The 23,940-nt window shown below is 39.2% G+C and overlaps 1 pseudogene; it reads right to left on the bottom strand.

The window, feature by feature from the left end:
* Nucleotides 1-19,326: 19,326 nt before the first annotated feature.
* LOC110566640 (high mobility group protein HMG-I/HMG-Y-like) lies at nucleotides 19,327-19,614 on the bottom strand (annotated as a pseudogene).
* Nucleotides 19,615-23,940: the final 4,326 nt, after the last annotated feature.

Raw genomic sequence — 23,940 nt, 5'->3', positions numbered from 1 at the left:
GAACATTTTCTAATTGTGTGAGTTCATCACATAACTGTTTTCTATTTTGTATTATATATGCACGTGTTATTTCCTTGTGTTTGTTTCCTGGTAGAGGGCCCATTCTTCCTTCCTTACATTAGTCATGTTTCTTCTGGAGAGCTGAGGTCAAGTACCTCTTTCTCGAGAAAGATAAGTTGTCATTGAACTTTGTAGCATTGCTCTCTGCATACTTGCAGGGTTCTCCTTTCGCTTTTGCCAGGACGCTACCATCAAATCTGATGAGTTAGCATCTGAGGAAGATAGAGCTGAGTTCAAGATTAGCAAGTCGAAAGGTATTGTTTTAAACATACTCATTTCATATTCTTCCATTAGTTTTATAGTTATAGAGGAGGAAATCTTTTAAAAATAAAATTGTGAATATAATGAAAACAAAAAAATAGTTTTAAGCTTGAATTATAGATGTTTTTTTCTAAAAACAAAATTCTAGCCAAAACAGGTGATTATTAAATTGAATAACACAAATTGTAAAAACAGCAATTAACTCCTATAGAATAAAAGACACTATACATAATTAAAAAGAACTTTACTATAAATATACTTTACTATAAATATACTATTAGAAAGAACTTTACTATAAATATGAACTTTAAATAAGAACTATAAATAAGAACTTTACTATAAATATTGTATTATATCTAAACTATAAAATTAATACAAAAGAGAGTAAACAGTTAATTGGAAATATATGCTGTATTTTGTGACAAAATATGTATTGTTAATAATGCAGAGAAAATGGTCCTTTTAATTTTGAGGTTGATACAAATTTACAAGTCATGCCCCTCCCCAAGTCCACTGATAGGGGAAGTCCTCTTCCCTTTCCATCTGACCCTAGCCTATCATGTCTCATCAGGTCTGGCTGCAATGTCTTCTTCTGTGGCCTGTTAAGGCTGTTCCCTCTCAGGGGGAGGTGAATAAAGAGCCAGCCACTGAGTTCATGTCAGAGAAAGTCCCTGTTCCCCTTAGGAAATTATGAGGTTTTAAAGAGGAGTAGGAGGAGGAGTAATTGTGGTTGGGATGTATTGTGTAAGGGAAGGATCTATTTTTAGTAAAAAATAAAATAGTGTCATAAAATTTATCTTATACATATACATCTTATATGTGCATATATATTTATATTAGGAAATAAATTTTGCAATAATTGTGTAGAGAATATTGTTGGAACACACACATACATACACAGACAGATGAGCTAGGTGAAGCAGAAGGATGCACGAGACTGCTGCAGCTGCTCTTGTCTAAGCAGGTTAGTGATGCCTTCTGCTGCCTTTCTTTTTATCTGAATGTAGGTGACAGATACTCAGAGAGAAGTAGGCCTTCCCAAAATGCAGCACCCCCTCTTCCTTAAGCCACCAGTTGGCAGGTGTTACCAACCACGAAGAAACACTGTTTCTAAACTGGCAAACTCGTAAAAAAAGAATTTCAGCAGTATAAATAAATTTTGATATGTATGTGCTATCACAGTGATGTACCCTTCTATAACAGAAAGAAAGCGCAGGTAGGGGATACAGATGGTGTTCAAACACAGACTTGGTTCATAAAACTACAATTACCCTAGGTAATCTAATGTATTAAACACACACAATTGACTTTAGTGCAAAAACACTGCCAAATTTACACATGGTACTCTGTTTTTTATTATGCAGGTAAACTATGGGCAAACCAGTCTACTGTTGCAAAAAGGATATACAAAGTAATGTGAGTCAAAGATTCAGTCTAAACCAAGAATGTGGAAGGCAGAATTTCATGTGGTAGGGAGTTTCCTTTCCTTATTATGTTGTAGTGTGTTTATTTCCAATTTGATCAACTTTTCTCACGAAGTCTGCAGTAGTTTAGGCACCATGAGGCCTTGGGGCACTTTGCTTTCCTGTGGAGGCTCAGGTGTGTCTGTTTCACCATCAATTTGTCTGAAAAAGTAAAGAAAACAGATATATGCAAGAGTGTGGATTAGGTTTTCCAAGGTAGCTTCAGAGTCTGTAAGAGGCATAATTTGTGATAAAGAAGACAGACATTATTTAATTGAGTTCTATGCAACCTACTAGATAGGATTACCACTTAGGAAATTTGGTCAGGGGGATGAGAGTGGGATTAAATATGCATTTTATTTCGAAGTGATACTGAATTCATTGTAAGCACATTCTGTTCATGTTGAGGCTCTGAGTAGTGGATCATTTCCATCTTTAAAGGAAATTGTCTGTATTGTGTTTGTGGAATTCAGTCTTGTTAGGAATCTCCATCTCAGCACTCACATTCAAGGGAGTAGACCTCTTAGATGTTTGCATCCTGTTAATCACATCCTGCCCAGGAGATTCCTGTAACTGTAGAATATTTTTTAAATATCAAATGTTATTTTATGGGTTTGCCTATATGAGGTCTTTTAAACCAAAAGACAATCCCATGAGGCCATCATTCTGACGATCTAGGCACGGAGGGGTTGCCAGTGTGCTCAGAGTTTACAACACTCCCCTGGTGGAGACAGTCTGTGAACTCAGGAGTGTTCGGCTCCAGATCGCTGCCTTTGAATCCCATGGTATTCCAATGCACAGTATTTTTGTGCTTTTCTCTTTCAAATCTGTCGACTTTTGTGTCTGGTTTTATGTCTGCCTGGATATCTCTTATGCATTCCTCCTGATGTACTTTCTAGTCACATTTCAAGTTTTTTTTTTTTTTTTCAGGAATGAAGTTTTCCACAAGTATTACCTGATTTTTTCCCCCCTGCTCCAAGTTCTTCTGCACTGTTGTGAAAATTAGCATGAGACTGACCATACTACAGCTCAGCTGATTTTTTTTCTCCCATCTTTCCATTTTCCCCAATTAATTAGACAAGCTTATGGGCAGAAGCATTCTAATTCTTTAACAAATATTTTCTCTAAAAGTAGTAATATGCAGAGATAATGTGAATTTATATGGTAAAGTTATTTGGTCAATAAAAGTACATATAGGTATTATACGTAATGATGGTCATCACTAAGTAACTCTAGAATGTTCTGAATGATGAAAAGAAAACAGGAAATTTGTTCAATAAAAAGAATACTGTTTTAACACTGCTGGCCATTTAAACCTGATTAAATGGAAAAACAGTTCTACTGAATAACAAAATTTATTTTATTTTTTAGTGATTAGTAGAAGATTTATTTATGCAAGAATAGACTCTTCCTTACCAAACTTAATAGGAGAGGTTATTAATGTTTGGTCCAATTTCCTTCCTGGATAAGTCTTTCTTTTCTGACTCTGTTTTGAAAACATAATACCAGAAGATGAGGGGTCCAAATGCCTCCACAGCTCCTAAAAGTGAGTTCTGCGGAGTGGGTCTGAAATTAGGACAAACATTTGTTGATCTTGCAATGAATCGAGGCAGGCTCTTCAACGTGCGTTTCTGTTTGGGGTCCTTGTGCTGAGGCAGATACTCCCGCTTAAGACGGTCCCTGGTGCTGAAGCACTTGGATCGAGTAGCAAACTTTAAACGAAGGCTTTTTTTTTTTTTCCTCAGCAAGTAGCAGAGTATGCTAGCAGATGCGAATAAAGAAGAGATGTATTATCTCTATATCTTTTACATGCTTAGAAAGCTGATTCAGAAGGGAGAAAAGTCTAGCTATTATGGTGATTTCAAATCGGCAGTGAAATAGAATCTCCGTGTTCTTGGGAAATTGTGGGGAATAAAGACAAAGCGGCCAGAATGGATTTGTGAGACTATTGTTCCAAAGACAAGTAGGTTAACTCCCGGCGTCTTTGTCTCAAGCAGAGAAACAGTAGAGAGGCTTTGAGAAGAGAACGGATTGCTTTCCAGAACTGGGCACGCTTTTTCTTGCTGTAGCTATATCTCCATGAGAAGCTTATGGTGCCTTTTCTCTCCAGCGTTGCTAGTGATATCTTACTTATCGAATTTTTATTTAGATTGAAGTTGGTTATAGATGTGTCATTACATACCAGAACAAAGCTATTGAAATCCATTTTAATTGTATTTGATTTTCTTTAACACCCATATTCTTTTCTTCCCTTCTGCAGGATAGGAAATTGAACCTAGGCTCTCTGGCATCTTAGGTGAATATTCTACGACTGCACTGTATATCCAGCCCCCCCCCCCCTTTTGGCTTGTCTTGAGACAGGGTGCTAAGTTGGACAGCCTGGCCTTGCAATCACTCTGGAGCTCCAGCTGGCCTTTCTGCCTTACCCTCCTGACTAGTTGAGATTCACCTACAGGCCTGATCCACAAGACCCATCATAAAACTCTTCTTAATAATCCTGCTAGGGTAGACAGACACACTAAGTATAATCAGTTATGGCAGCTATATAAGTTTTCTCAGTTTTGCACATGAGGTAAAAGGCTCAGCAAGGAATTAATGTCAAATCACACAGAGTTATGGAAAGTCTCAAGACAGTAAAATGTTTTATTAATATCCCCATGTCTGTGAAGTGTCAGACACTGTCCTAAGAGCCCAGAACATAAAAATTAATAAAGTTCTCCATTTCACAGGGCTTAAATTCACATGAGGAAGATGAGCTTTAAAGCAAGCCAGAAAGTAAATAACTACCGCGTCCTTCCAATTCGTGAGTGCTGGGCTGACGGGAATTGCAGAGCAGTCTGGGTCAGCGAAGCATGAGGGCTTTAGATGATTACAAAATGCCACTCTAATGTGAGATTTGAACATTGCCCATGGGATATAAATGATAACGCTATGGGAAGTCTTGTGTTCAGGTTTTCTGATTGGATCACCTGTCAGAAATACGCATCTATAAGAATTGTAAGATGAACAGGGGACCCAGAGTGAGCAAAGGGAGAGGTGACAGAAACTGAAGTCAGGAGGGAGGACTGACTGCTTTCCATTATAGGGACTGAAGAATTTCATGCAGGGAAGGGAATTATTTGGTTTTTGTATTCGTTTGTTTTTTTAAAGAAGCGGATGAATTTATTCAAATAAAACAAACTTGAATATAAAATTGCTTACATAAAGGAAACTTTAAAAATCTAGAAAAGTAAATATACCTAAAGTCTCTATCAAAATGAAGAAGGCGTTTATTCTATAAAAACAAGTGCTGTTGACTTCTTTCTTCACAACTATATAATTTTTGGCCTTTTAAAGAAAGAGATGAAAGGCTAGAGGCAGGGAATGCAGCTCAATTGCAAAGTGTTTGTTTACTATGAACAAGGTCCTAGGTTTGATTCTAAGCATTGAAGACAAAAACACGAATCTTTACAAATGGGTATTTTGAGTATTGTGAATTATATGTTAACAGAAGTAATCAGAGACAAAAAAGGAACAGCAGATCTTCATTTATTCTTCATATGAGTCTTTTGTGCTCTCCTCTTTATCTATGAAAAATATTTCTGCTGTCTAGAACGATCAGTAATAAAATGTGAAGACACTCTCAGTGTTTTCATTGTGGCTCAGATATTTCTTATTTCACACATTCTGGTTTCAAGTGTGTAAACACAGTGCATGAGCTAATCCAATGACTTTCTTCTCTGCCTCTAGATTGAATTCAATGAATAGTCTCATGGGCATAACAATGTCCTTGGATATTTTTCCAGCCTGGACTGTATTTTATTAAATTTTTTGGAGATTTCCAATTTATTGAACCTAAAGATGAATGCATAGGATTAAAAATATTTATCAACTGAATAGACAGTAGTAATGCTAAGAGTTACATAGATTTTTGAATTGCATACACATTGTACAATTAATGTTATATTTTCATTTCTAGTGCATGCGCCACAGCCTACAGTTTAGAGTCATAAACTTTCTCTGAGCCATTACAGAAGCTCTTAGCATATGACTCCAGGGTTCTATCACCTCTCTTCCACTTTCACTTTATTTCATTCATTGTTTTTTTCTTTATATTTTTATTTATTTATAAGAACATGGTTTTAAAATGGTGCCTGGTACTCGTTAGGTATCCCAAACTGGACTAGAATTCACAGCAATCTCCTTCCTTCAGCCTCCTCAGTGCGGAGATTAAGGTGTTTGTCAGCATCTTGGCTTGAAATACTCAGTTGTTATGAGGATGAGGTCAGAATGTGAGTGCAGCCCTACTTAATAAGCCAACATTTAAAACCTGAATCTTCCGTGTTTCATACTGACAAGAGGGAACATAAAATACATGTTCAGAACTCAAGATCTTCAAGAGTTTAATCTGACAAGGTCTTTCCGCTTTCCTTTTGAAGTGCTTACCTATCATGGACAGGCCTTTTTCTGTGCATGTTCGGGTTGGTCTGGTGCTATGTATTGTCATGCTAATTACTGGCATCCAGGAGCTGGTTCCACCAGATGAGTGCATTCTTCCATACACCAAGGATGTGGTGTAAACTTTGCTGGCCAATTTTCCCTGACTGGTTAAAAAAGTAGCTGACATCCTAAAACTGGGCGAAAGAGATGTAGGTAGAGCTTAGGCTCCCAAATTTGGGACCTAAGATGGGGACCACGAATCAGGAGAGAAAAATGAGGAGAGGAAGCCAGAGGGAGGAAAGCCATCATGGGCCAGTATGGGCCATGAACATGTGGTCATGAGGGCTGGCCTGATGGAACAAAAGCAGCAAGTAACTTGAGGTTTGTAGCTGGGAAATAGCAAAATAATGTACAGGGTTCATACTTGCCCTGTAATGGTGCCTTGAAGCTTTTATAACACTCTATCTCAATTATTTGGGAACTAGCTGGGGTAGAGAAGACCTTTAGAGTCTAATATCCCACCCACAACATGTGTGTGCTGCACTAGCGTCCGGATCTCGACATGGGCCCAGTTGCATAAAGGGAGGTAGGACTGTTCTAGCTAAAAAGGGGATTTATATATCAAAGATTTTTCCTCTTGTATGTTGGCTAAAACACCTTGTATTTTATGTCCCTGTCCCAGTTTCCTTCTTTGCACTATAAAAAGATAGGTGATGAACACAGAGTTGATGTTGTAACTCTACAACCCTATTATTCAGACTCACTGACCATTCTCCAGGCATAGAAAATACCCAGGGGTCTTCAATTTATTGTCCAAAAGTATGCACTAAAAGGTGTAGGGTGTCCATTGATTTCTGTGTCATCTAATGCCAGCTAAAGCTCTTTTATTACCATGTCATCTTATTACCCAAGCTGTCAAAGGAAGCTCTCATCTCCCCGCTTTTCTGCCATCTTTATTATGTTCTTATTACTTTCCACTCTTTTTATAAGCACATCAAAATTCTGATCATCTTTTCTGCCCATCTCCTTTCTCCCTTGACCAGAAAGATGTACCCATGCTTTTGTAAAAGATAATGAACAATCAGACACCACATTTCCACATTTTGGAGATCTGCTCTTGGTACCAATCAATATATTGATATCAGGTTCCAGCAGGAAAATGAGTGAAGATTCAAAAGGAGCAATTGAATCTACTTTAATAATGGGACAAATATAAGAATGCAGGTATATTAGTTAGGGTTTCCTTGCTGTGAAGAGACACTATGACCAAGGCAAGTCTTAAAAAGGAAAACATTTGATTGGGGCTGGCTTACAGTTCAGACGATTAGTCATTTAATTCATGGAGGGAAGCATGGCAGTGTGCAGGCAGACATGGTGCTGGAGAAGGAGCTGAGAGTTCTACATCTTGATCAGAAAGCAGCAGAAGGAGACTGGATTTGTTTCATACTGGGAATAGCTTGAGCATTTAAGACCACAAAGCCCCATTTCCACAGTGGCAAACTTCCTTTAAGAAGGCTACACCTCCTCCAATAAGGGCACACATCTTAATAGAGCCACTTCCTACATGACAGTTATTCAAACACATGAGTCTATGAAGGCAAAACCCATTCAAACCACCACAGTGGACAATGATATGGAGAAGAAGGAAGGATTGGCGAATCATTTTGGCACGAGTTACATAGTAATGCAAGCCAGAACTTTGATTTCAATGGAGCCAGAGTTACAGACATTATAAGAACTTCAGAGAAGGTACACTGCATACAGAGAAATCACCAGCAAGCAATTTAGCCTTTAATAGAGCAGCCCAGCAGGGAGGCATGTCCTCTCATCTCATGGTCCCTACTTCTATTAGTAACAACCATGGTTGAATTTCTTTTCTTTTCTTTTCTTTTCTTTTCTTTTCTTTTCTTTTCTTTTCTTTTTCTTTCCTTCTTTCCTTACTTCTTTCCTTCCTTCCTTCCTTCCTTCCTTCCTTCCTTCCTTCCTTCCTTCCTTCCTTCCTTCCTTCCTTCCTTCCTTCCTTCCCTCCCTCCCTCCCTCCCTCCCTCTTTCTTTCCTTCTTTCTTTCTTTCTTTCTTTCTTTCTTTCTTTCTTTCTTTCTTTCTTTCTTGATATACAGCCACTATTCCCACACTTCTAGAATGCGTGGCAAACAGAGTATGGACAAAGGCTCTAGAAGAATTAACAAATTACAATTTGTAGTCATCTTTCTGTATGAGACATACAACCATCTAATAAAAATCTACAAAAAAGAGTGAAATTTTGTTAGAACAAAACTGATAACTATGACAATAATGAAGCTACATTTTTCTTTTCCTCATTTACTCTCAAACTCTGAAACTTAAATTTAGAAATCTCAATTTAGGAATCATGTAACAGGGCCAGGGTCACAACCTTCCTGAGAAAGCTCTTTAGTGTGAAAAGAAGACATTGGGGGCATGCCAGGAAAGGCTTTTTGTTATTGATTTCTTAGAAAACAATCATGAAGATGGGCATTAAAATTACATCAATTCACTGGAAGTGCTGTGGTTTACTCCTGCACAGGCTGAAATTTGAAATGAACAGTTCAGAGACAATGCAGACAGAATCTCTTACACTCCAAGCTCTTATCCTTGCTATCTAAAATATAATGTGATGAAGATGCAAACATGTGTGTATGTAACTCACTTTAATAAACATATTTTTATTTGTAACCTGTTTTGAAAACTTGGAATGCTAAAGACATTTTCTCTAATTTAGTAAGGGGATAAAAGCTACTATAAACCATTTATTTGATATCTGTTATGTGATTAGAAACTGTTAAAAAGTCTTTTAAAGAAGTGAAAATAGGAGCTGAGAAGATGGCTTAGGCAGTTAAATATATTCTCTGCGAACACGAGGATCTGATTTTGGATTCCCAGAACACACATAAAAGCCAGGCATGGTTCTCTAAACCTGTAACCAGAGCACTGGGCAGAAATGGATGGCTCTCTAGAGCTCCCAAGCCAGCAAGTCTAGCCAATTTTTGATCTCTGGCCTCACTGAAAGTCTCTTTCTCAGAAAAATAAGTGTAAAATGATAGGGGAAGATCCCTAAATTTAAACTCTGGCCTCTGCATACATGTTCAAAACAAAAGCAACACACACACACACACACACACACACACACACACACACACACACACTATACAAGTGTACACAGAATTTTTGTAAATGGGAAACCATTATTTTTCTTTTCTAAACAGTAACTGATGCCCAGAGAGGACTTGGATACCATAGTTCACACTGTTCACTTGCCACACTGCACAAGAAATCAAGTCTATATTTTTAAGTAATAATATTCTGCTTCCAGATTTATATTGCCTCGAAGGGGGTATACTTGTGTGTTAATGTAATGCAGGTCTCTTTTGATTGATATACTTATACTTTAAGATTTAAATGAAACAATCTTGTTGAACAACTGGTGTTCAAATATGAAAAATAGTAAAAAAATAAAAAGATTAACTATGGATAAGGACGATGAAGGTGAAGTATGAATAAAGCTGGCTCTGTGGATGGATTAGATCTGTAATCCAAGCACACAGGACATAGAAAAAAGGAATAAGGTTGAAGTCAGCCTGAGTTCCATAGTGACAGTCCCAAGTTTTAAAAAAGGAATATGGGTGGTTGACCTATTTTGTTATAAATAACCCAATTCTTCATTTATGTCATCTTTTCTGCTAACAGTGTCCTTGGAAAAGGGAACCTGACTCTATACTAAGAAATTTCAAATCCTGGGGTTCACTTAATCCAGGAATATATGTAAAATATTTCAAATGGATGAGAATGTAAGATGGTGTTGCATATTCTTGAACAAATCTGACTGGGTATTCTTTCTCTCTTGCTCACTAAAATCCTAAGATAATTTCCACGGATTTGAGAACCAAGAGTTGGAAGAAATGTTTCCTTGAAGACCAAAGACATAACACTCTTCTTGGACACATGGAAATTGGGTGAGATAACAAAAATGTTTTTATACTACTATAGGCATGACTAGAAATATATGTCTGAGTGAATTGTGATGAGCTTTTGGTGTATCTTCACGTATTTTCTGTGTATACTTTTATTCAGTGGAGGTATATATTTGAATTTAATTACATTTCCACAAAAAAGAAGATTCAGAGGTTATGTTCCCAACACCATGAAGACAGAACAATATATTTAGACAACAGTGGGCAATAAGAATGCAGAACAGGGAGATATTACTGATCTATAGAAAAGCGATAAGCAGCATTTATTTCATAGAGAATATATTTCAAGGTAGTGGAAAAGCAATGACTCAGAACTTAATTTGTTTACTTTAAACACAGGCAGAAACAACCTAAAATTCAATTAGAGGAAATTTAAACAGCAACAAAATAATGAATGTCATGAGCAAAAACCACAATAATACATGACAACTACCCAAGTTCAGTCATTACTTTTTCCTAAAGGGAAGGAAAAATAAGATTGATATTGAAATTAAATGCCAACTCCATTACAAATAATTATGCAAAGTGTGTGTAAATATGTAATGTCAACAGATTATGAATGTAGCATGTTCATACAAAATGGAAGTGCTAGGCATTTAGAAAGAGGCTAAGTAACAAGGATAGCTCAAGGGGGCACTCATGGTTCTCCCTGAAAATGGGAAATAGAATAGAAGGAGAAGAGTGGGAGTAGGAACAGGAGGCCTCAAGTTGGGGCATGGAGGGAGAGAGTACTGGAAGAGAAGACTGGAATTGGGTGGCATTCCAGGGATGATGTGGGAAACCTAGTGTAATGGAACCCCCAGGAGTCCACAAGGGTGACCCTAGCAAATACTCCCAGTAATGGGCTATATGCAGCATGAACTGGCCATCTTCTGCAACCAGGAAAGGTTCCCAGTGGTGGGAGAAGGAAATCAACCCAACCATAAAACCTTTGACCTACAACATGTCCTGCCTGCAAGATGTCCTGGGGTAAGGTTGGTGCAGAAATTGTGGGTCAACCAATGACTGGTCCAATTTGAGGCCCATGCCACAGAGAGAGCCCAAGTCTGACACTGCCTGAGTGGCAGGAACTAGAACCAAACACTTCTGGCAGAACCAGGACAAACAGAACCAAACACTACTGGCACACACACACACACACACACACACACACACACACAAGTTAATGAAATGATTCCTAATGATATTCCTATACTCATAGACTGGAGCCTAGTCCAGTAGTCACAGAGAGGCTTCCCACTGCAACTGATGGGAACAGATGCAGAGAACCACAGCCAAACATTAGGCAGAGCTCAAGGAACCTCAAGGAAGAGGAAGAGGAAGAATTGTAGGAGCAGGAGGGTTTGAGGATACCACAAGAACACAGCCCACAGAATCAGGGCTCATGGGGGCTCACAGAGACTGAAGTGACAATCATGGAGCCTGCATGGGTTTGACCTAGATCTTCTGCATGTATGTTAAGGTTGTATGGCTTGGTGTTCTTTTGGAACTCCTGACAGTAGAAGTGGGTGTTGTCTCTGACTCTTTTGCCTGCTTCTGGAACCCTTTTCTTTCTACTGTCTTGCCTCACCTAGCTTTGATATGACGGTATATGCTTAGTCTTGTAACTTGCTAATCCATGTTTGATTGATATCCAAGGCCTGATCTTTTCTGAAGAGAAATGGAAGAGTAGTAGATCTGGGGATGGGGGAGGGGAGGTGGAGAGGACTTGGAGGAGAGGAGGGAGGGTAAACTGCATTTGGGATGTAATAAATGAGAGAAGAATAAAGTAAAAAAGAAAAACCCTGAATTTCTAAAAAGTCATGGTAACCTGCTACTGTAAAAGCTGCTTAAATATACTGTACACATACATAAAAAGAATCGAAGTAGAGTTATCTTAATAATGTGCCTATGAGACACCAGAGGCTACAAATTAAAAAATCCCAGTCCTAGGATTGGATTACTTCTTATGGTACTGTTGGTCAGAAAAGTACCAAACACGCCTCAAACATTACAAACTACTACTAATTCTCTTAGTTACTCTCCGAAAATTGATGGTTAAGTGCCTATTGCTGAAGACACCACTTGCTTGAGTCCTAAAATATGAAGAAATGGAGCTGGAACTAACCAGGAAGTTCCATCCCTCCTGACTAGAATTTACAGTGCTAGAATGTGTCAAGCAGGCTGCGGGAAGGGAAAAGTAATCATCAGTATTACCCATGCTCATACTTAATTTGCTTTCTTCATTGCCAAATCCCATACGCTAACTTGAATCCTTGGACACTGATCCTTGCAGCAGCTCTTTTATAATTCAGGATTGCCTTAGGAATCATGAGTTTTTGTGTGCTTCTATACAAAGTTTATGATTGTTTTATATCAGTTTTTATGAAGTGTTGTGTTGGAATACAAAATCTATAGACTGCTTTTGGTAGGATGATCATTTCCACAGTATTGTTTCTACTCATCCATGAACAGCTTAGATCTTTTCACCTTCTGATGCTTTCTTCAATTTTCTCTTCAATGCCTTACGATTTTTATTATAAAAATCTTTCACCTGCTTCCTTAGATTTATTCAAGGATATTTTTGAGGCCATTCTGAAAGGCACTGTCTTTCTGTTTTCTTTCTCATTCTATGTGTCATTAGTCTTAGGCAGGCTACTGTTTTCTGTAGGTCTATTTTGTATCCTGCCACTTAACTGAAAATGCTCATTAGCTGTAAAAGTTTTTTGGTGGAGCGTTTAGAAACTTTTATGTTTTAAATCATATTATCTGCAAATAAGCATGCTTTTACTTTCCCCTTTACTGCCTGTATCTTCTTGACCTCCTTCAGTTCTCTTATTGCTCTACCTAAGACCTTAAGACTATATTGAATAGGTATGGGGAGAGTGGACATCCTTATCTTGTGCCCGATTTCAGTAGAAAGGCTTTGAATGTCTCTCCTTTTACAGTGATGGAGCAAAATGTGGGCCTCCTCTAAACTGCCCTTGTTATGCTCAGATATGTCACTCATATCTCTAGTGTCTTCAAGAATACTGAATTTTTCAAAAAACCTTTTCTCTAGTGAGATTATTATTATTATTATTATTATTATTATTATTATTTTGTATTTCAGTCTGTTATGTGGTGGAGTATATGTAATGACTTATATATTTGAACCATCTCTGCATGTTGGAATGAAGCCAACTTGAGCATGGTGGGTAATCCTTTTTATGCATTCATGAATTTTGTTTGAAAGTATTTTATTGAGAATTTTGCACATGTGTTCATAAGAGCTATTGGTCTATAATTTTTTATTGACTGTAATTTTGGTATCAATAATAGTTGCTTTATAAAAAGAAACTGGAAATGTTCCTTCAGTTTCTATTTTGTGAAATAATTTGATAGTACTGATGTAATGTCTGGTAGATTTCCGTAATTTTTTTTTTGTTGTTGTTGTTATTTGATTGAGAGAATTTTAAATTACTGTTTCTACTTTACTGGGAGCTAATGGTTTGTTTAAATTGTTTGTTTTATCTTGATTTAATTTTGGTTGGTAAATATATTAACTTGGATCCCTCTCCCCACCCTCCTTTTTGATTATTTGGATAAAGGTTTGTCAGTATTGTTGATTTTCTTTTTTTTTTAAATAATTTTTATTTTTTTATACTAATCACAGGTTATTTACTTTGTATCCCAGCTGTAGCCCCCTTCCTTATTCCCTTCCAAACCCATCCTCCCTCTCTCATCTCCTCCCTGCCTCTTTCCAAGTCCACTGATAAGGGAGGTCCTCCTCCTCTTCCATCCCTAGCTTATCAGGTATCTTTAGTACTGGCTGCAATGTCCTCCTCTGTGGCCTAGCAAGGCTGCTCCTCCCTCGGGGTTGTTGGGGCGGGGGGAGGTCAAAGAGCCAGCCACTGAGTTCATGTCAGAAATAGTCCTTGTTCCCCTTACTAGGGAACCTACTTGGATATTGAGCTACCATTTGTGTTTATTGTTTTTGTTTCATTCATCAGCTCTGGGTTTAATTGGTTTGTCTCACCTACTTTTGTGAGCGTTGTTTCCTCTTGTTTTTCTAGAGCCTGTAAGTATGTCGTCAAATTATTGTGTCATCACTCCGCTTTCCATATTTGATTTTGTTTTTCATGTAAGCACTAAGTGCTGTGAACTTGCCCTCACTGTACTCCATAGTTTTGGTTACATTGTTTTCATTTCCATTTAGTTCTAAAATGTCTTTAATTTTATTCTTGATTTCTGTCTTGATCCACTTTCCATTCAGTAGTGGGTTGTTTGCCTTCTCTGAATTTATTTATTTTATGCCTTTTCTGTTGTTCACATCTGGCGTTAGTTCATGTTGGTCAGATAGGATGCAGGTGTTATTTTAGTTTTTCTATATCTGTTAACACTTGCTTTGTGTCCTCACACATGACTGTTTTGGAGAAAGTTTTATAAGCAACTGAGAAGAAAGTATATAGTTGAGAATTTGAGTGGAATTTTGTTAATTTGAGTGGATGTCTGCTAAGTCCCTTTTATTTGTGATGTTATTTAATTCCAGCATATCTCTGTTTAGTTTTTCTTTAGATAAGTTCAGTTATTGAAGTTACTCACTATCACTGTGTTAAGTTCTATATATATTGTAACTGTGGTAGTATTTTTCTTATTTAATTAATTAATGTATTTTAAATTATTTTTTTTACAATTTATTCATTTTATTTCCTGAGTGTAGCCTGCTCCCTCATCACTTCCCGGTCCCACCATTCCTCCCTCTTTCCAAATATTCCCTTCTCCTAGTCCACTGAAAGAGGGAGTTCTCCTCCCCTGCCATCTGACTGTAGTTCATCAAGTCTCATCATGACTGCCTAGATCCTCTTCCTCTGTGGCTTGGCAAGGCCACATCACCAGGGGGAAGTGATCAAAGTGCAGGCAATCGAGGTCATGGTTGCAGAGGCAGCCCCTGCTTCTCTTACTCAGGGAGACTGAGCTGCCTATGGGCTACCTCTGAGCAGGTGGTCTAGGTCCTCTCTACACATGGTCCTTGTTTGGTGCATAAGTCTCTCTGTAGGGCTCAGCTTTTTTTTAGCTTTGTGGGTCTCCTTATGGAGCTCCTGTCCCCTCTGGGTCCTTCTATCTCCCATAAGACTTTCTAGGCTCTGCTCAAAATTTGGCTGTGAATCTCAGCATCTGCTTTGATCCCTGTTGGGTGGAGCCTTTTAGAGGACCTCTATGGTAGGCTCCCATCCTGTTCCCTCTCTTCCACTGCTTCTGGTGTCTATCCTGTTTGACATTCTGAATGAGCTATAAGCATCCTCCCTAGGGTCCTCCTTGTTTCACTTCTTTAGGTCTGTAGATTTTAGTATGGTTACCCTATATTATATGGCTAATATCCACTTATAAGTGAGTATATACCATGTGTGTCTTTCTGTTTCTGGGTTAACCCACTCAGAATGATCTTTTCTAGTTCTATCTATTTATCTGCAAATTTCATGATTTCCTTGTTTTTAATAGCTGAGTAGTATTCCATTGTACAAATGGACCACAATTTCTGTGTCCATTCCTCGGTTGAGGGACATCCAGGTTGTTTCCAGATTCTGGCTATTACAAATAAAGCTGCTATGGACATAGTTGAGCAAATGTCTTTTTTGAATGGTGGTGGAGCATCTTTTGGATATATGTCCAGGAGTGGTATAGCTGGATGTTGAGGTAGCGCTATTCTCAATTTTCTGAGAAAGAGCCAAGTTGATTTCCAAAGTGGTTTTGTACAAGTTTGCATTCCCACCAGCAATGGAGGGTTCCCCTTTCTCCACATCCTCTCCAGCATGTGTTGTCACATGAGTTTTTGATCTTAGGCATTCTGATGGGTGTGAGATGGAATCTCAGAATTATTTTGATTTGCATTTCCCTGATCACTAAAGATGTTGAACATTTCTTTAAATGTTTCTCTGCCAATTGATATTCCTCTATTGAGAATTCTCTGTTTAGCTCTGTACCCCATTTTTAATCTGATTATTTGGTGAAATTGGGTACCCTTGGGTTGAATGCATATTCATTTAGTGCATAGTGCAGAATTGCAATATCATCTTGGTAGGTTTCCCTTTAATGTGCATGTATTCTACTTCCCTATAACTGATTAGTTTTGTTTTGAAGAATATTTATTCAGTATCAACTATAACTATAACTGTAACTATATTTTCTTGTTTCTTGTTTCTATTTTCTTGGAACATATATATATATATATATATATATATATATATATATATATATATTATCCTTTTATCCCAAGATGATATTTGTACTTGTAACTTGTGGTTACAAGTTGGATGTAGCACAAAGATGGACCCTTCTTTCTTTCTTTTTTTTTAAAATTTTTAATTAAATTTTTATTTTTTATATTAGTTACAGTTTATTTACGTTGTATCCCAGCTGTAGCCACTTCCCTCATTCCCTTTCAATTCCCCCTCCATCCCTCATCTCCTCCCTGTCCTTCTCTAAGTTCACTGATAGGGGAGGTCCTCCTCCCCTTCCATCTGAACCCAGCTTATCGGGTCTCTTCAGGACTGGCTGCAATGTCCTCCTTTGTGGCCTAGCAAGGCTGCTTCTCCCTCAGGGGGTCGGGAGAGAGGTCAAAGAGCCAGCCATTGAGTTCATGTCAGAGACAGTGCCTGTCCCCCTTACTAGGGAACCTCCTTGCATACTGAGCTGCCATGGGCTGCATCTGAGCAGAGGTTCTAGGTTATATCCATGCATGATATTTGGTTGGAGAATCAGTCTCAGAAAAGACCCCTGTGCCCAGATATATTTGGTCCTTGTGGAGCTCCTGTCCTCTCTAGATCTCACTAACTTCCTCTTCTTTCATATGATTCCCTACACTCTGCTGAAGGTTTGGTTATGAGTCTCAGCATCTGCTTTGATACACTGCTAGGTAGAGTCTTTCAGAGGCCCTCTATGGTAGGGTCCTGTCCTGTTTCTTGTTTTCTTCTACTTCCAATGTCCATCCTATGTGTCTTTCTAAGTGAAGATTGATCACCTTAACCTGGGTCCTCTTTCTTGTTTATCTTCTTTAGGTGTACAGATTTTGGTATCTTTATTCTATCTTACAGGTCTAGTATTCAGTTATAAGTGAGTATATACCATGTGTGTCTTTCTGTTTCTGGGATACCTCACTCAGGATGATCTTTTCTAGTTCCCACCATTTGCCTGCAAATTTCATGATTTCCTTGTTTTTAATTGCTGAGTAGTATTCCATTATGTAAATGTACCACAATTTCTGTATCCATTCCTCCACTGAAGGACATGTGGGTTGTTTTCAGGTTCTGGCTATTACAAATAAAGCTGCTACAAACATGGTCGAGCAAATGTGCTTGTTGTGTACTTGAGCATCTTTTGGATATATGCCTAGGAGTGTTATAGCAGGATCTTGGGGAAGCATTATTCCTAATTGTCTGAGAAAGCGCTAGATTGATTTCCATAGTTGGACTCTGTTTTCTAATGTTATTTGATAGTTTATGTCTTTATTGGAGGAATTGAGGCCATTAATACTTAGAGGTAATACTGAGCAATGCTTATTAATTATTATCTTGGTTTTTTGTTGCTGTTATGGTTGGTTTTCTGTAGTGTTCTGATAAATTCTTCTGGGATTATTTATTCTTTGTATCCTCTTGGTTACAAGGTAGTTAACCTTCTCTTGGGAGTGAAGCTTTTTCATCTAATTCCTTTTGTAGGGCTGTATGGATAGGCACAAATTGTTTAAATTTATTTTTGTCATGAAATATTTTTCTTTTTCCTTGATCGTGATTTATACATTTGCTTGGTATAGTAGTCTGAGTCTGTATCTATGACTTTTCAGTTCATCATCTACCCAGAACCTTCTAGCTTTTAGAGTCTCTATTTAAAAGTCAGGTGTCATTTCAAGTCTCTTACTTTAGATGTAACTTGGTCTTTTCTCCTTGCATGTTTCTGTGCATTTAGTGTTTTGATTATTATTATTATAGGAAGTTTTTTTTTTTTTCTTCTGGTCCTGTATATTTGATGTTTTGTATATTTTATGCTTTTTTTTTTTCAGAAAAGGCTATATATATTTTTTTTAATTCAAGTAACTGCAAATAGGAAACCAGAGGGAGGCCCCAGGCTGGGACAAACACTGGCCACCCCTCCCCCATAGAACAAGGGGAGTTGGTGGCCCTACACCCTTTCCCATCAAAGTGGGCCTCCTCCTCACTCTGCTGCAGCATCCTCGGGGCAGGCCCCCATCTTCCCTGGTGTGGAGTAGATGACCAGCCTGCTGCACCCCAACCCCATTCCCCTGGAATGTCTTGGGGAGGATAAATGGCGGCGCTGGTAGCGGCAGCAATGGTGGGCGTCTACGAATGAACATTGAACAAAAGAACAACACGACTGTCCAGAGGTAGTTTGTGACAGAGGAAAAGAGAGAACCAGAACCTTGGGGGCCGGGGAGGAGCAAAAGGAGGGGGCAAGGCTAGTTTCATAGTGCCCGCTGCAGGAAGGGGACAGCCTAGAGTGGATGTGGGGGGCGAGTAAGTCTTCCTTCTGCCTTAGGTGGAAGCCAAAGAGGACCTCACCTTAGAGAGGGGTGTTAACTTCCATCTGTCACTGTTCCAGGTGAGAAGAAGGTGGGTGGGGCTGACACCTGTCCTGCTTCCAGTAGCCCAAGGGGCTGAGCCAACCTCCGGGCTCTGGGTAGGTTGGGGCAGAAGAGACTGAAAAAACCCACTTGGTCATAGTTCGGTGCGGGGCATGCCGGGACCTAAGCATCCCCTGCCTGAGCACACCTGCTGCTGCCCCCTCAGGCAACGGGGCTTGTCAGAAGGAGCGGGGTCTGGGGTCCCTTAAGGCCAGGGAAGGCTCCCAGGACCCTCTACAAGGAAGCCAGGAACAGCAGAGCTGAAGGGGCTGGAGAAACGAGGAGTCCAGAGAGCAGGTCTCTAAGGGAGATGCGCAGCAGGATGGGCTGCGGCTAAGTGGGAGGTTAGCCTTGTCGGGAGAGGGCAGGTGTGGCGGGGAGGAGGGCACACGGCCGAAGCCTGCCCCCGTGGGTGCCGCAGAGCCTGCGGCTAGTGCGGTAGTGTGCAGTGGGGGCGGGGAAGGGCCTGGGAGCAGGGCCTCCAGTCCCAGGGGAAACGCTGCTCCTCACTGGCTGAGGAGCAGGCAGCAGGGCGCTGGTGGTTACTGCTCCTCCTCCGAGGACTCCTGGGAGACGCCCTCTTCTTCCTCCTTCAGTTTCTTAGGTCTGCCCCTTGGTTTCCTCCCTGGAGCTGTGGGAACTTTCTGGTCTTGGTGGCTCCCTTATTTTTGCTTCCCTTTGGTCGGCCCCGAGGTCTCTTCGGTGGTTGGCACTTCACTGGGCTCTTTCGGAGGCTGCTTGCGTGGCCTACCGTGGCCTCGCTTCTCAGCCCCATCCTTTTCCTGCTTGGAGGCCAGGGCCTGGCTGGACTTCAAGCCCGACTCAGTCATCTTCCTTCTCTAGGGGGCAGTTGAGAGACTGGGCCTTCTTGGAGCCGTGCCAACACCAGAAATCCATTTTGTGCTTCTTGATAGGCATCGTTTTCTTTAAATTTTGGAAAATTTCTCCTATTGATTCTTGTAAGAAGTCTTTTCTGTGCATTTGGTCTGTGTTTCTTCTTCTATTGTACCTGTTATTCTTATGTTTGGACTTTTCAGAGTGTCCCAGATATCCTGGATATTTTGTACCTGGAGTTTTGTTGGTTTCTTTTTGAATTTTACATTTCTTTGAGCAGAACTACTCATTCTTCTACTATGTCATCAAGACCTGACATTCTCTCTCCCAGTCGTTCAATGTGTTGATGACGCCTATCTCTGAGATTTTCTCCAACATAATATTTTTATTGATTATTTGGTAATTTCATATCATGTACCATAATTACACTCACTTCTCAGTTCTTCCAGGTCCACCATCCCTACCCTTGTGACCTCTACTCTTCTTGCCCTCCACAGAAGAAGAAGAAGAAGAAGAAGAAGAAGAAGAAGAAGAAGAAGAAGAAGAAGAAGAAGAAGACGACGACGACGACGACGACGACGACAAGTCCAATTTACTCACTGGAGTGTGTCAAACTCCCAGTGGCCAGCCCATTAAAGAAAGCCTTCTGAGCAGGGGTTCTAGGTTATATCCATGAATGGTTCTTGGTGAGTATCAGTCTCAGAAAAGACCCGTGTTCAGATATTTTTGTTCTGTTGCTCTCCTTGTGGAGAAATTTTCTGAGTTTTATATTTTGAGTTTCATTTCAGCTTGAATTTTTTTTAGTGTTTATTTATTTAATAATTTATTTCATATTCTTACATCCAGATTGCAACATCTTCTCCCTCTTCTCCTTCCAGTCCCTCCTTCTCTCTTCCTTTCTTCTCCCATCCAACCTTCTTCTCCCTCTCCTCAGAAAAGAAGAGGCCTCCCATAGATATCAACCAGCCTTGGCAGTAAGATAGGCACATCATTTTCTATTGAGGCTAGACAAGGAAGCCCAGTTAGGGCAAAGGGATCCCAAAGCAGGCAAAGTAGTCAGAGACAGCCCTGCTCCTGCTTTAGGAGACTCACATGAAGACCAAGCTGCACAACTGTTCCATATGTGCTTAGAATTGTCCCATGCATGCTCTCTGGTTGGCAGGTCGATCTCTGTGAGCCTTTACGGGCCCATGTCAGTTGATTCTGTAGGTTTTCTTGTAGTGTCCTTGACCCCTTTGTCTCCTTTAATTTTTCTTCAGTGTTGTCATTTCTTTGTTAAATTCTGTTTTCTTATTTTATTGTTTTTTAGTTTTATTGAACTGTTTGAGTTATGATCTTCACTGAGACAATTATTTATACTCTGTTTAAGGTTCCTGAATATATTTGTAATTGCAATTTGTAAATTCTTGTTTTGTGTTTCAGTTAATTGCTTTTCTCTGGGCTTAGTACCATAGGGGCGTTCATTTTTGGAGGAGACATATTGTCTTGATTGATCATGTTTATATATTTGCACTGGATCTAGGCATCTGGAGTTATGATGTTTCTTGATGTAGCTATTGAATCTCTGTTGAGAAGATGTCCAGTTATTTCATTGCTGTCACCAAAATTTGCTATATCGTGGAATGGTGCTCAGTTTTCTGTCTTGGAGACACTCTGGATTTTAGAGTTAAGACTCCAATATTTCCTGGATTTGAAATTGTGGCTGTAGCTCTGGGTTTAAACTCTAAGCTGTCTCATATCTGTGCAGTGGGTGTGGAGAGTGATAGGATAGCAGAAAGAGAAAGGGACTGACTTGAGTTCTTTTAATCAGGACTTGGGGTCTGATTATACAAAGGCCAAAAGTGTCAGACATAGAGATACACTAGCTCTAATCAAGAATGGCAACAAGTCCAAAGAAGGTGTAGGTTAGATGGGAGAAAAGGGATGAGGCAAGCAAGTAACTGTAAGGCTATGTGTACTCTGGGGAGAGCAGAATGAAGAAGGAAGTTGAGGAAGAGGAAGGCACAGATAGCCTACTTGGGCCCCAGCCAAAGAGGTAGCTGTGGGGTTCTCTGCTAGAGAGTAGTTCTGAAAGTTGGTTGGGAATAACAAAAGAATAAAGATGGGCCATGAAGAATGGCTGAAGATGTCAGAAATCCAAGGAGCACCTTGGATTCATAGGAGAAGACTGAGTCTTGCTGCTCTTTTGAAGTCAACTCTATGGTCTCACTCTAGAAATGAATTTCTGGCATCAGAAAGCATTTGCCCCATGCTCACATGCTACCGTCCTGGGAATGTTAACAGAGCTAGCCTAGTGATGTAGAGCCTTGAGCCTTAGAAAGTGCTCAAAAGTGTATAAGCACTTGAGACAGTGGTTTATATCATGAAAGTAGACATCAACTTCTGTATTTTCCATAAGATGTTTATTACAATTGAGAAAGGAAAATGAACACACAATAAAGATATTTAGCAGTTTCTCTAAAAGATTAAAACTAAAGACAACTAATCTCTAAAGAAAAAACATTAACCATAAATTGGTCACAATTTAGTCATGATTTTATTTTCTCAAATTACGCTTGATTTATTTTTAAAATTTAAAGGTATTTGTGCAGGGTGATAAATATAGGTCTATTTGCATTTTTTTCTATATGTAGACAAAGAAGGACAAACAGGAGAGACATCGGAAGTAGGAGAAGACAGGGAACAGGATAGGAGCCTTCCACAGAGGACCTCTGAAAGACTCTACCCACCAGGGTATCAAAACATATGCTGAGATTCATAGCCAAACTTTGGGCAGAGGGCAGGGAACCTTATGGAAGAAGGAGGAGATAGAAAGTCTTGGAGAAGACAGGAGACCACCAGAGCAAAAAACCTGGGCCCAGGGTGGCCTATAGAGACTTATACTCCAGCTAAAGACCATGCATGGAGAGGATCTAGACCCCCTGTTCAAAGGAATTCCAGTGCTGCTCAGTTTCCAATGGGTTCTCTAGTAAGGGGTACAGGGGCTGTCTCTGACATGAACTCAGTGGCAGGCTTTTTGATCACCTTCTCCTGGCAGGTGCAGCCTTGCAGAGCCACAGAGGAAGAGGATGTATCCAGCTTTAATGAGACCTGATAAGCTAGGGTCAGATAGAAGGGGAGGAGGTACTCCCCTATCAGGAGACTAGGGAAAGGGCATGGGGGAGAAGAGGGAGGGTGAGTGGGACTGGAAGGAGAAAAGGGAGGGGGCTGCAGTGGGGGATACAAAGTGAATAAATTGTAATAAAGAAATATATAAAAAAATAAAAATTGTTCTACTGAAACTAAAAAAAAAAAAAAAAAAAAGAAAAGGTATCCCTAAATAACTTTCAAAATGAAAGCTAGCATTCTACCAAAGCTGAACATTCTCTGAATGTGTTTTCCAAAGTCACCCAAGAGACTCACATATGTGAAAGATCAAACTTTGTAGCTCATGATGAAAACACTTTGGAAGAGATTAAAAAACAAAATCCAAACAACCAACTGCTTGTGGATGATTGAATTGCACACAAGGGAACCGGTTTGCTGTAATCTAAAGATAAATACAGGGGATTGTTAACAGAGCACAGAATGTACCTCAATTTCCACAGTATTTAAAGATACAGACTTTATAGGAATAATTTCATGTGGATCCATGACCTCATGTGGATGAGCTCATCATGCACAGGTGAAAGACCCTGATGACTAAAAAGAGAAATAGATCAGCGGCTAATTTTAGTTGGAGACAGAACAACCCTTTTCTCAGTGTTTAAAAAAAATTCAAGAATTTGTGTATATGTTTAGTTAGGAAAAAGTGTTGGGAAATATGTTGTACAACACAGTAAGTGATTGTCTTGATACCTTATAGTTAAAAAAATGCTGAGAAGTGGATACTGTTACCACAAGAGTGATCATTAGATGAGATAATGAAAAAGTCTTTCTACAGAGACACTATAGAAAATCATGTTACATATAGTTTTATCTATTAACTGAATAAAGCATTGCCAAGCAATTTGACCTAATTGAAATTTATAGGGTGCTCCATATGAAAATAACACAGTGAAAAAGAAAATAGCACGGTGTAAATTTTTATTAAAATGCACATGAACATTATAATAAAATATATATTAGTCAATGTCATATATTTTAGGAGGTAAGAAATAATTCTATGAAGTGAATTTTATAGTGTTATATAAATAATCACCAATACAGCATATAATTTTTAACATTTTTAGACTTGTGTATTGGATATGTTTTTGAATAGAAGACATTATTGTTTAATTGACAAAAATATGACTTTGAAACATTTCAAGAATAGCTTAACCTAAGTGCAATATCTCATAAGT

Source organism: Meriones unguiculatus, chromosome 14, assembly GCF_030254825.1.
Source record: "Meriones unguiculatus strain TT.TT164.6M chromosome 14, Bangor_MerUng_6.1, whole genome shotgun sequence".
NCBI lineage: Eukaryota > Metazoa > Chordata > Mammalia > Rodentia > Muridae > Meriones > Meriones unguiculatus.
The sequence above is the reverse complement of the archived record's forward strand: the minus strand, read 5'-3'. Positions and strand labels throughout refer to the sequence as shown.